Below are 14,211 nucleotides of genomic sequence, written 5' to 3'. Positions count from 1 at the left end.
AAGCATCACGCGGAAATTCTTGAAATTTTTAAGCAAGTTAGGATTAACATTCCTTTGTTAGATGCTATTCAGCAAATTCCTGCTTATGCAAAATTTTTAAAGGATCTATGCACTGTGAAAAGAAAATTGAATGTGCAAAAGAAAGCTTTCCTTACTGAACAGGTTAGTGCTATCATTCAGAGTAATACACCACTTAAATACAAGGACCCTGGAGCACCTACAATTGCTTGTGTGATAGGAAATTCAAAAATTGGTCACGCTTTGTTGGATCTTGGTTCAAGTGTCAATTTATTGCCTTACACTGTGTATGAACAGCTTGGTCTAGGTGAACTGAAATCCACACCTATCATTTTGCAACTTGCTGATAGATCTATAAAAATGCCTAGGGGTATAGTTGAGGATGTTTTGGTTCAAATTGATAAATTTTACTATCCTGTGGATTTTGTGGTGCTTGATATGAACTTGTCAAATCCATCTACTTTCCAAGCTCCTGTAATTCTTGGTAGACCATTTCTTGCTACATCTAATGCATTAATTAATTGTAGAAGTGGAATTTTGAAATTGAGTTTTGGAAATATGACCTTGGAGCTAAATATTTTTAATCTTTGCAGGCAACCGCAAGAAGTTGAAGAAGTTCATGAAGTGAATTTGCTGGAAAATTTCATTGATGAAAATTCTGCACATTACTTTCAACTTATTGATTCTTTAGAAGAATTTGAAGAAGATTTGAAAATATTTGATAATGTTAATGACTCATCTTTTGTTTCTTCAATAGGTCAGCAAGTTACTCCACCATGGAGGCCAAAATTTGAACAACTTCCACCATTGACATCAACCCTCAAACCTTCGGAGGAGCAATCCCCAACTTTGGACTTCAAACCTCTTCCATTGGAGTTGAAGTATGCTTTCTTAGGACCACAAAGCACCTTCCCTGTGGTAATTTCTTCTCACTTAACTAGTGAACAAGAAGATAAATTGCTAGAGGTCCTTAAGAAGCATAAAAAGTCTATTGGATGGACAATGGCTGATCTAAAAGGTATAAGTCCCTTGGAGTGTACCCATAGGATTTATTTAGAAGATGATGCAAAGCCTTCTAGGGAAATGCAAAGAAGGTTGAATCCCACAATGAAGGAAGTGGTTAAAGGTGAGGTGTTGAAATTGCTTGATGTGGGTATCATTTACCCCATCTCGGATAGCAAATGGGTAAGCCCCATTCATGTAGTTCCAAAAAAATCCGGGCTTACCATAGTTAAAAATGAACAAAATGAATCGATTCCTACAAGGGTTCCTACTGGTTGGCGCATGTGTATAGATTATAGGAAGTTGAATGCCGCCACTAGGAAAGATCATTTTCCTTTACCTTTTCTTGATCAAGTGTTAGAAAAAGTTGCTGGACATGCCTTTTATTGTTTCTTAGATGGATTCTCCGGTTATTATCAATTAGAAATAGCACCAGAGGATCAAGAAAAGACCACCTTTACTTGTCCTTTTGGTACTTTTGCTTTTAGGAGAATGCCTTTTGGTTTATGCAATGCACCAGCAACTTTTCAAAGATGCATGCTTAGCATTTTTAGTGACATGATTGAAAACACTTTAGAAGTGTTTATGGATGATTTTTCTGTATTTGGTGATTCATTTGAGAGTTGTTTAACCAATTTACAAGCTGTTTTGGCCAGGTGTGAAGAGAAGCAATTGCTACTTAATTGGGAGAAGTGTCATTTCATGGTACAACATGGCATTGTTCTGGGACATATTGTTTCATCAAGAGGACTTGAAGTAGATAGAGCAAAAATCGAGTTGATTTCTAAACTTCCTACACCTAAGTCAATTAAAGACATTAGATCTTTTCTTGGGCATGCGGGTTTTTATAGGAGATTTATCAAAGACTTTAGCTCTACTTCTAAGCCTCTATGTAAGCTATTGATGAATGATGTAAAATTTGATTGGACACCCGAGTGTCAAGAAGCTTTTTGTCGGCTTAAAACTTTGCTAACCACTGCTCCTATTCTTCAACCTCCTGATTGGTCACTTTCTTTTGAAATCATGTGTGATGCAAGTGATTTTGCTGTAGGAGCTGTTCTTGGACAGCGTAGGAACAAACTTCCCTATATCATTTACTATGCAAGTAAAACTTTGAATTTTGCTCAGAAAAATTATTCTACTACTGAAAAAGAATTACTTGCAGTGGTATTTGCTTTAGAGAAGTTTCGTGCATATATTCTTGGTTCTCCTATAGTCATCTTCACTGACCATGCAGCTCTCAAGTATTTATTGACAAAGAAAGATGCAAAACCAAGGTTGATTAGATGGATACTTTTACTCCAGGAGTTCAATATTATCATAAAGGATAAGAAAGGAGTAGAGAATGTGGTAGCCGACCATCTGTCTAGGCTCACAGTTGCTGAAACTGAACAACCGACACCTGTTCTTGATTCTTTTCCTGATGAACATCTTATGTTAGTTGAAAATTTGCCTTGGTTTGCTGATATAGTAAATTTCTTGGTGACAGGACAAACACCACCTCATTGGAGCGCTCAAGATACACGGAAATTTATGCATGAGGTGAGATCGTTCTTCTATGATGATCCTTACCTTTTCAAGTATTGTTCAGATCAAATCATTAGGAAGTGTGTGCCCAATGACGAAATTTCTGGTGTCTTAAATTTTTGCCATACGGAAGCTTGTGGTGGTCATTTTTCAGCCCACAAAACAGTGGCCCAAATTCTTCAAAGCGGATTTTATTGGCCAACCATGTTCAAGGATGCTTTTAGATTTTGTAAAACTTGTGAACCTTGTCAGAAATTAGGGGGAATCACTAGGAGAAATATGATGCCTATGCAACCCATGCTAGTGATTGAAATTTTTGATTGTTGGGGGATAGATTTTATGGGACCATTTCCTTCTTCTTATGGCTATTTATACATTTTGCTTGCTGTTGACTATGTTTCTAAGTGGGTTGAGGCAGTCCCTTGCAAATCTAATGATCATCAAGTTGTTTTAAAATTTTTGAAAGAAAACATTTTTGCAAGATTTGGCATGCCTAAAGCCATAATCAATGATAATGGCACCCACTTTTGTAACAAGCATTTCTCGGCCTTAATGAAGAAGTATGGTATCCATCACAAAATTTCTACCCCCTATCATCCTCAAACCAATGGACAAGCTGAATTAGCAAATAGGGAGATTAAAAACATTCTTGAAAAAACAGTTAACCCGAACAGGAAGGATTGGTCTTTGAGATTGTCTGATGCCTTGTGGGCTTATAGAACAGCCTTTAAAACCATTTTGGGCATGTCTCCATATAGACTAGTGTATGGTAAGGCTTGTCATTTGCCTGTAGAGTTGGAACATAGAGCGTATTGGGCCATTAAACAATGCAATTTTAACATTGATAAAGCTGGTTGTGTGAGAAAATTGCAGTTGTCTGAGTTGGATGAGTTGAGGAAGGATGCCTACAACAACTCTAAGTTGTCCAAAGAAAGAATGAAGAACTTCCATGACAAACACATCCAACGTAAGACTTTTGAGCCTAATCAAAAAGTGTTATTGTACAACTCTCGGTTACACTTGTTCCCTGGTAAGTTAAGGTCTCGATGGAGTGGGCCTTATGTGGTACAAACTGTTTTTCCTCATGGTGCTATAGAGATAATGAATCCTCTCAATGGTAACATTTTTAAGGTTAATGGTCAAAGGCTCAAACCTTTTATTTCTAACTTTGCACCTGAGGAATCTACTCTACATTTGATTGATCCTAATTGATGGTTCTTGATCTATCCATTTTTTTTTTTTTTTTTTTTTTTTTTACTGTTTTGTTTTGTTCTTCAGTTTTTATTTTTATTTTGGCTGCATTCCTTTCAAAGCTATCCAGGTACTTTTTTTTTTTTCTTTTTTTTTTTTTCCCTTCAGTTTTTCTTCAAATTTTCGGTTCTTCTGTTAGTTGTTTTGCCCAATGTTGGTCCACTTTGGGGAGAGTGTTAGTAAAAATAAAAAATAAAAAAATATAAAAAATATAAAAAAAATAAAAAAATAAAAAAAAAATAATAAATAAAAGTTGGATCCGTCCGTGATCCGACAAGTGTGACTGTAGATAGTTGAAAAGAATAATAATCCGTCCGTGATCTGACAAGTGGCTGGAGATTTGAAAGTTAAAAGAATAGTTGGATCCGTCCGTGATCTGACAAGAGTGTCTGGAGATTTGAAATCACCTGATGTTGTTGAAAAACGGGATTTGAGGCTCCGAGTTGTCATTTCACCGAAATCACAATGCTTTTTGACGTGGATGATAACTCGTCTAGTTCTTTGTACTACCTCTATAAAATCAGTCCTGAACTTCATCAAATCTGCATCAAGTTTTCATTCTCATCTCCATAAACTCATCTGCATTCTTCCAACTTTCTCATTTTTAAGTTTCTAGTCTTCTGTCAATGGCTCATTCCTCAAACATTCCTCAAGATCAATCCATGAGGCCTTCTGCATCCCAACCGCCTGTTCTTTCTGCAGCCACCATTAGTGCCGTGCTGCAACTAGAAAACAATAGTATGGCTAATAGGTCGGACACAGATGCTATCTACGACCTGGTGAGTCTTGGGACTCGCTACTCATCCTCCATTGTGGCTTTTTCCCAAAGGGTACAAGCCAAAAACAATGAGGTTGAAAGGCTGAAAGAACAAATCGTTGTACTTCAACGAATTTCTCAAGAGGCCCACATAAGGGAAGGAATCGAACGGCAGAAGAATAGACATTTGAAGTCTCTTTTAGATTCTTCATTTCGCTTGCCAGCTCCCATGGCTAAGGATGACCTGATGCTGTATGAAGAGCATGAGCGTCTCAAACTTGAGGCTAAAAACCTCAAGTTTATGTAAAAAAAAAAAAAAAAAAAAAAAAAAAAAAAAAAAAAAAAAAAAAATTTTCTTGCTTGTTTTGTATTTTGTTTATTTTGTGTTGTTTATTTTGTTTATTTTGTATTTTCTTGCGTATCAGAATTAATTTCTGGTTCATCATTGTATATACCATATGTGTTGTTTTGTTTTTCCTTCTTTTGTTTTCTGTTATGTTTTTTTTTTAACTTTGACAGAAATCTACTCCCTTTTGTGCACTCGAATATCTCAAGTGAATTTGTTTCCTCTCTGTTTAATCATTTTCAATATCTGTTTAATCGAATATTCATTGCTGAACATTGAGGACAATGTCACGTTTAGTTGGGGGGAGGGTTTTCTGTTAAATGTGTTAAAATAAAATAAAATAAAATAAAAATAAAAATAAAAATTTGTGAGGTGCACGATTAACACACACTTCTGGCATTTTTGTGAAATTTGAGTATCTTGGTGGAGTAGTTGAGCGGAATTATTTTGTGAAGATTTATTTTCAACCTTAAACATAGAACATGACTTATGATGCATCATATTTTATTGAGGAGTGATTTGAAACACCGGGATGCGATATTTACAAAAATGAGAATTAATATGATTTATATAGAATGAAGGGCAAGTTTTGTAAGAACATTTTGCACATGCTTACACTTGTAGTGTTCCTCATTAATGTTCATTGATTTAAAACAGGAGAAGTAAACTGCAGGACTACCGAGCCTTATATAAAAAAAAAAAAAAAAGAAGAAGAGAGAAAACGAAAACAAAAAAAAAAAAAGAGAAAAGAAAAGAAAAAAAAAAATCGTGTAATTTTTCCTGAATAAAGGGCTAGAAACAGTTACCCAAAACTTTGGGGGTTGAATGTTCAACCTTTAAACAGAGTTGGCGTGAAAACTGCTAGACCCTTAGGCTTTGAGGTAGTTAGAATCAATAATGATTAATCTTAAGGTTGAAAAATCCTATGATAAATCATGTTTATTAGTGAGGAACACACAGTAGTTTAGCCACACACACATCCGAGTTCTGAAACATTTGCCCTAATTCTATGTGAACAATTGTTGAGACTTTTCTTGTGGATATAACTCCTGATGTTGTATAGTCACGAATCAATTTTTTGTGAGAATTCAGAATTATGTTTGATTGTTTTTGTTTGAATTTCGAGCTTTATGCAATATTCATCTCAATTAATTTTCACTATTTTGCTCAAGGATTAGCAAAAAGCTAGTTGGGGGGTGTGATTGAGCTGAAATATTGCATATTTTAGCTATTTAAAACCAATGTTTTTTTAAATTCATCATGACATTATTATTGGTTTTAGATGGAAAAATAGTTAATAAGCATAAATACGAGTTATGATTTAAATTGATTAAAAGCATGAGTTTATGCTTAATTTTATAACTATAATTTAATGAGACAATATTTCCTCACATATATAGTTTATTTGTGCTAATCTATTTTTCTTTTAATTTATTTTTTTCTTTGAGTGTTATTTTGATTTTCAGTTCAAATAAATCCAATTGGAACTGTTGACCGAAGAGAAAGACCTTCATCTGTCTTGTTGTTCTCAACCAATCCGATTCCAAGGTTAAGGATGGCTAACTGTGTGTCAGATGCTGTACATGTTGAAGATGGAGTTGATCACACCCATTCTACTATTTAATCATATGATGACGATAATTTAATCATATGCTCAGTTACAAGTTGATGTCAAAATCCAAATGAAAAGGGCCACTTGGTCACTCGGACACCACATGCTCACATGCGAGGATGAACGAGCTTGCTTTACTTTTGTTTTCGAGTAGCAGCTGGGGGACATAGAGAGATTCGGTGGGAGAATGAGTGGGGTGTGCTGATTAGAATAGAGAGAAGTGTTAGCTGAGGCTGACTCATTAAAGCCGATGGGAAGAGAACGTGAACCGAATCTTGAGTGGAGAGAAAAGAAGATGGTAATGATTCCCTTGAGTGGAGAGAGTGGATGAGTGGCTTGGTTCGGCTGGAAACTTTGAGGTAAGTTGCAGCTGGGGGACAAGGAGAGAGAAATCGGTGGAACAAAAGAAAAGATGATGATGTTCACATAGTAAATTCTAAAGCTGCTGCAGCAAGAACATTCGGATCTCACACCATGGGCCACATGCAGCACATGCCAAAACCGAAGCTCAGCTCATCATGCATGACAACAATTCAGACATCATTCGGCAGGGGCCACGGCTTGAGTGGAGAGAGGCTTGAGTGGAGAGATGAGTGGAGAGACCGAGAGCATGATTTTGCTTTCCATTTCTCTTTCGTTTGAGTGGAGATTGATAAAGTGGAGAGAAGCACTATACGGAAAGTGGTAGAGTGGGTCGATGAGAGAGTGGGGTCGGTTTGGCTGAATGCATGAATATAGTGAGAGTGGGAGCTTACGGAAGAAAATAAAACAGAAAAGAAAAGAAAAAAAAATAGTTCAAAGGTTGGTGGAATGAAGTGGAGACCGCGTGGGGGCTTGCCTTGCTTTCATACGGAGGCACAAATGAGTTGAAGAGCACATGGCAGCAAATCAGATCACTCAACACAGCAATCATCACTCGGCAATTCAAGTCACTCAGCTTTACAACACAGCAGCAATCATCACTCAAGAAACACAAGCACATGCATCACAGCAAACACACTTCATTCACTCAGCAACTTGCACATAAGCATGACTATAAAAGGAGGGCTGGAACCCGGAGGAGGAAGGCTGGAGGGCTTTTGGTTGAATCCTTCGGGATAGCTGTAGGAGTTTAGTAGTAGTTGAATTTGTTGTTTTTTTCATTTTATTCTCATTCGGCTACTAGCTAAGTTTTGTTGTTTTTCAGTTGCTTTGTATTCTCGTTCGGCATAGGAGCAGTAGGAGCTTGAAGTCTTTGTTTTCTTATTTTGTTTTCGTTTAGACCTTGAGTCGGGCAGTTTATTTTCAGTTGTTTTCTTTTTGTTTTCTGTTTTCAAGTGGCAGCAGCAGAATTTTGTTCTTAGCTTTGGTTATGTTTTCTTTTCGTTCTTGTTAGTTTAGAGTTTAAGAGATGGCTGGAATTTATTTTCTGTTACCTTTACCTTTTCGTTTACGTTGCTTATTGTAGTTTTTATACTTGTTCCTTTATCTTTCGTCCGGTTAATATTATTTTTCATCTCATTTGAATACGTTCTCACAGATTTTAATATGGCTTTGTTAAGATTAATTTTTGTTAAAAACATCATGTGTAGCTAAATTCTAAAACTTGGGTTGTGGAATGAGACTTAATTTATTTTAGATCCTAGATCGATGCAATATTTTGTGATTGATTGTTGATTTCACTATATTACTAGCCGGATTTAAATTAAAAATAGATTACGGTTCTCGCTCTTGTTTTGTTGTTGACGTAAGGCACAACAAAAGCTTTAACGGGACGTGATTTGTTTGGATTCAAAAAAAAAAAGGGATTGAAGCTCTTGCTCTTGTTTTGTTGTTGACGTAAGGCACAACAAAAGCTTGAAATTATCAAGGTTTCTCTCGTTTGTTTGTTAACGCGTGTAACGGCTAGTAAAAATAGAAAATCCCTTAGGAAAATATTGCACAACTTGAGCTTAACCGTTTTATCTTCCGTTTATCAATGCCTTGACTGGATTGGTAATCGAGAAAATTTATCTAGAATCCGAAATAAAGAGAATCTCAAACCCAACCCAAGTGTTTGTTAATTTGTTTTTCAGAAACTCCAATTTCAGTTTCGATTGTCTTTTTGCATTTCTTTTTATTTTCACCTCTTATAATCGACACCATGTTACCCAAAAACCAAAAAAATCTCATAAATGCTTTGATAACCCATTGTCCCTGTGGAATACGATCCTGGACTTATCCTTGATACAACTTGACACTTCTGCACTTGGAAGCACATTCTCGAGACGAGTCAAATATAATATAATATAATATAATATATCATTATATTATATATTATAATATATCATTATAGTCTATAATACAATTATAATATACTACAATATATTATCACTATAGTATTATATATTATATTATATATATTATATAATATATAATATAGTACATTAAAGCCGGTAAAATCGAATCGAACCAGACCGGAAACCGGTAAAACCAGAGTACCGGTTTAGGAGAATAACCGGTGCGTAATCGATTTTAAAAAATACAAAACCAGTATATACCAGTTTGATCTTAAATTTTGTTCAAAATCGGATTAAACCGGACCGGTTACACCTATGAGCAACAAAGTAATTAAAATGGTGGTGGTGTTGGTGGGTCAAAGTTGGCATTAATATAGTTGGAGCAGCCCCTGAGTCCACGGGAGTTGTTGGGATGGTGAGATGACGACAATTCAGAGGGAAACCATCCAATTTCGGGTTCACCTAACATTGCTCAAGGGTGACCAAATTAACCACCATGAATTGAATTGTCTTTGTTTATTTTTTTCTCTTTGTTAATTTTGAGTTTGTTTTGATGAGAATATTTGAGTATTTTTATGGGTTAGATCTATAATTTTTAGAGCAGATGATGTGGAGGCTAAATTTCTTGGTATTATTTGCCTGCATTGTCCTTAACAACAGTTACATGCTATATTACATCTGCCCCATGCACACCCTTTTCACGCTCATGGTTTATGGGGCGCTTGGTATTCTGAACAAGTATAATGAGATTGGGTCAGTCATTGCTGTAAAAATCATTGCCTGTTTCTTGCTAGTTATCCTAGTATGGGAAGTACCTGGAGTGTTTGAAGTGGTTTGGAGCCCACTTACATTCCTTCTTGGTTATTAACTTGTCAGAAATTCAATTCTCTGCTAGAACATTTCAGGTCATGCTGACCAAGTTGTTAAATCATTGCAGGATACACTGACCCAAATCCTTCAAAATCACAGCTGCCCCGCTTGCATGAGTGGCATTTCCGTTCAGGCCTTGATCGCTACATATGGATAATTGGGATGATATATGCTTATTATCATCCAACTGTAAGTTCTAATGCAATCTCATGCAACTTTCTTATTTCTTTCGTCCTCCACACACCCCCCCCCCCCCCCCCGGCGCGAGAAAAAAGAAACATTTTATATTTCCCTTTTTTGGTGAAATTGAGCTTTAAACATTGCTTTTATTTTGCCTGTCTTTTGAGCTAATGGATACTAATTTGGCATGAATTATTGTAGATTGAAAGGTGGATCGAGAAGCTTGAAGAAACCAAATTGAAGCACAGAATAGCAATAAAAATAGTTGTTGCTGTCATATCTTCAATGGTATAATGATATTATAGTATGGGCTGTTTTTCTTTCTTGGTTCTGTAGCATTTGTGCTATCTGTGAGGGGGGAGAAACTGAGAAATTAATTGTGGATCATGCTGAAGCGTGCTTGCATAAATGCTAAAAAGGGAGAGGAAAAAAGAGATAGAGCAGCAGCTATTTTGTAGGATGTGTTCCTTTCATATTTATGTCATTTTTATTCTATTTTATTTTTTGCAGGATCACTTTTAGGTCAATCACTTTGAAGTTGCTATTTAGTATGGAAATTAAATCACTGATTTTGTATTTCATATATTGTAATTTAGTATTTCGTAATGTAATGTATAAATAATAAATAATATAATATGTAGTGGATTGTATTGTAATGCATGCATACTTGCATAGATGAATATTGAATTTTTTTTTTTTTCACATGCATTTTTATTGCGAGGTAAATAATGTGGAACTTTGATATAGGAGTCCTCTAAAGTACACAATTAAATTTATTTATTTTTTTTATAAAAAAATCAGAGCTATATGTGAGAATATTAGATATATTTAAGCTTATATATGAGGTTTTATTTAAAAAAAAAAAAAAAAGACCTGGGTTCAATCCGAAATCCGGGTGTTGAAAAATTCAGATTCATCCGAATTCCGCCCTGTTTATGACCCGGGCTAACCCGGTTCGGGTTCTGGCCCGGATTTGAAATCCGGGTTCCAGTTTGGGTCTATCAAGATTCCCGGGTCGGAACCCAAATGAACAGGTCTACTTCCGCACACTCGTCATAAATATATTATTATGAATTAATGAGGTGTATTTCAAAACCTTAATTCATTCTGCATTAGTAGTTTATACATTGTTTAGATTAATTTATATCTTTTGAATTTATTTTAGTTCTTTTATTGTGATTTGTTTATTAAATTAATTATTTCTTACTTTAATACATTGATTGTTTAGTTATTAATTTCTTGTTTTATTTTAGAACCTATTTTTCTTAACTAGATTAGATTTTATTTAGTTTATATTTGGTTGATTTCCTACATTTTTTACAGGTATTGTTGAACCCAAGGTTTCAAGTTTTATGTGATTATAAATCTACACATGGATTTTGATGATAACAAATGAATTCAAAGAATAAAGGAGTTTCAAGATCAAGTTGTTCACACAATGGAATCAAGCACATCAAAAAACCAAGCATGAGCAAGAAGGAAACAAGTTCACATTAAAGTCATAGAGTAATATTGTAAATCTCTTAAAATTCAAAATTAGGATTAATACTCAAAATTAATATTTTATCATAAAACATTAAAATACATTTTCCATATGTGCATGAATTTTTTTGAAAATTAAATTTGAAAATTTTGAAAGATGATTGATTGTCATCTTTTGCATGTGCATGCCTTGATTAAAGGGTTGAACTTTGAAAATATTAAAGATGATTGATTGTCATCTTTCACATGTGCATGTTTTATTTAAATATTTTCAAAAGTGATTGATACTTTTTTAGACTTATACAAAAGGTAGATGATTTTATTTGAAAAATTTGAAAAGTAAAATGTGCTCATTTTGTCATATGCAAAAAGTAAAATATTAGGTTTGAATTTTTTGAAAAGGAAAATGTGCTCATTTTGTCATATACCAAAAGTAAAAGATTAGGTTTGATTTTTTTTGAAAAAGTGAATGATGTTGTCTTTGACAATTGAAAAAGAAGAATCTTTTATTTGAATTTTTTGAAAAAGTGAATGATGTTGTCTTTGACATGTGAATCTTTTTAAATTTGAATATGAAGTCTCATATGCCTATAAATAGATCATTTGAGAGCTTCATGTTCACAACACCAAGAGCATACAACATTCATTCAAAGCTTTCATTCTCTCTTCTCTAAGCATTGAGCATTAATCCTTATTCATTTTGAGAGATATAGTTTGCGCTGTATTGTTCTTATTTCACTCATTGAGGAGTGTTTTCTGATAACCTACCCACTATCAGCTTTTGTATCAGAAAAAGGGTGTGTATAACCCTTGTGCGTGTAAAAAGTATTCTACACGGGGAATAGTTGAATCACCAAGTGTAAGGTGATTGCAAGTGTAGAGGGTGTTCTACACGGATCCTTTGTAGCGGTGTTGTTCAAAGGTGTAATAGGTTTCTATCTCCACCTGAAGGAGGTTGAATAGTAAATTTGGGAATCCTCAAGGGGTAGTTTGAGGCGAGGACGTAGGCAGTGGGGCCAAACCTCGTTAACATACTGAGTTTGCTTCTCTCTTACCCTTACTCTTTATATTTATTGTTATTTCATATTTTATTTATATTTTATATTATATATTTGATTTATAATTGTTATTTTTTTTTAATACAACTCAATTCACTCCCCTCTTGTGTTAGTCATCTGGGCAACAATTAGTATCAGAGCTAAAAGCTCTATTATAAGATTAACTATCTTTTGAGTTAATATCTTATGGCTAACATTGCAGTTTCATTTGGTAAAGGTCAATCTAGCAGTCGGCCTCCACTCTTTTGTGGAGATAATTACTCATTCTGGAAAGTTAGAATGAGAATATTTCTTCAAGTTCAAGGTAGAGAAATCTGGAAATGTATTGTAAATGGACTTTATATTCCAACAAAAGTAGTTGATGGAGTAAAGGTCAAAAAGGAAGAAGAAGAATTTGATCGTGAAGACGATGGACTTTATACTTTAAATTTAACTGCTATGAATTTATTATATAATGCTCTTAATGGAAATGAGTTTAATAGAATAATGAATTACGCTACGGCAAAGGAAATTTGGGATAACTTGGAAGTAACTTATGAAGGAACTTCGCAAGTCAAGAAATCAAAAATTTATATTCTTACTCATGAATATGAAATGTTTAAAATGAATGATGATGAATCTATTTCTAGTATGCACACTCGTTTTACTAACATCATAAACAGCTTGACAGTTCTTGGCAAAGTTTATTTCAAGGTGGAGATAGTAAGAAAAATTCTCAACTCTTTACCAAAACGTTGGGAATCAAAAGTTACAGCGATTCTTGAAGCTAGAGACCTCAAGAAGCTCGAAGTCAATGAACTCATCGGGTCACTTATCACCCATGAGTACACATTGAAAATAGGAGAAGAAAAAGGAAAGCCAAAGAAGAGCTTAGCACTTCAAGCTGTTCCTCATGAAAGTGAAAGTGATGAAGATGAGGAAAATGACGATAAAGATGAAGAAGTTGCGATGATAACAAGAAGAATTCAGAGGTTTTTGAAGAAAAATAGAACTCCTCCAAAGAAATCCTTCAAAAAGTTTTCCAAGAAAGATTCAGGTAAAAATGACACTTTAATTTGTTATAAATGCAATAAACCTGGTCATATCAAGCCAGATTGTCCTCTGCTAAAGAAAGATCGAAACAAGGGCAAGAAAGCAATGAAAGCTACATGGGATGATGATTCAAGTAGCTCAGATAGTGAAGCAAGCAATGAAAAATCAGCAAATCTTTATCTTATGGCTAAAGATGACATTGAGGTAACAAATCTTGATAATATTGAAAATCTTTCATATGAAGAATTGCAAAATGTTTTAGAAGAGATTTATAAGGAATTTGAAAAATTGGGTATCAAGTATACTGCTTTGAAAAAGAAAAATTTTTCTTTAACAAACGAAATTGAAATTTTAAGAAAAGAAAGTATCATTTTGAAAAATGAAAATCTTGAATTGAATAAGAAGAAAACCGATTTAGAAAATATTGTTGAAAACTTTACGAATGGAAAAAGAAATTTTGAAAAACCTCTTGGTAGTCAAAGATGTGTTTTTGACAAGGCAGGATTGGGATATATGCCAAAACAAAAATACAAACCTTATAAAAATTTCTTTGATAATCATTCTACATCAAAGACTAATATTCAAAATTCTTTTCATAAAAATAATTTTGTCAAAAAAGGATATTATTATAATCATTCAAGTTTTTCATATATGTCACATGCTATTTGTAATTTTTGTAATAGAAATGGTCATAATTATCATACTTGTCCTATTAGAAGAAATCATACAATGACTATTAGGGCCATATGGGTACCTAAAAATCTTGTTTCTTCTAATACTAATAAATAAAGGACCCAAAGAACTTGGGTACCGAGAAA

This window comes from Carya illinoinensis, chromosome 16 (genome assembly GCF_018687715.1).
Source record: "Carya illinoinensis cultivar Pawnee chromosome 16, C.illinoinensisPawnee_v1, whole genome shotgun sequence".
Classification (NCBI taxonomy): domain Eukaryota; kingdom Viridiplantae; phylum Streptophyta; class Magnoliopsida; order Fagales; family Juglandaceae; genus Carya; species Carya illinoinensis.
Note: the sequence above shows the minus strand (reverse complement) of the source record.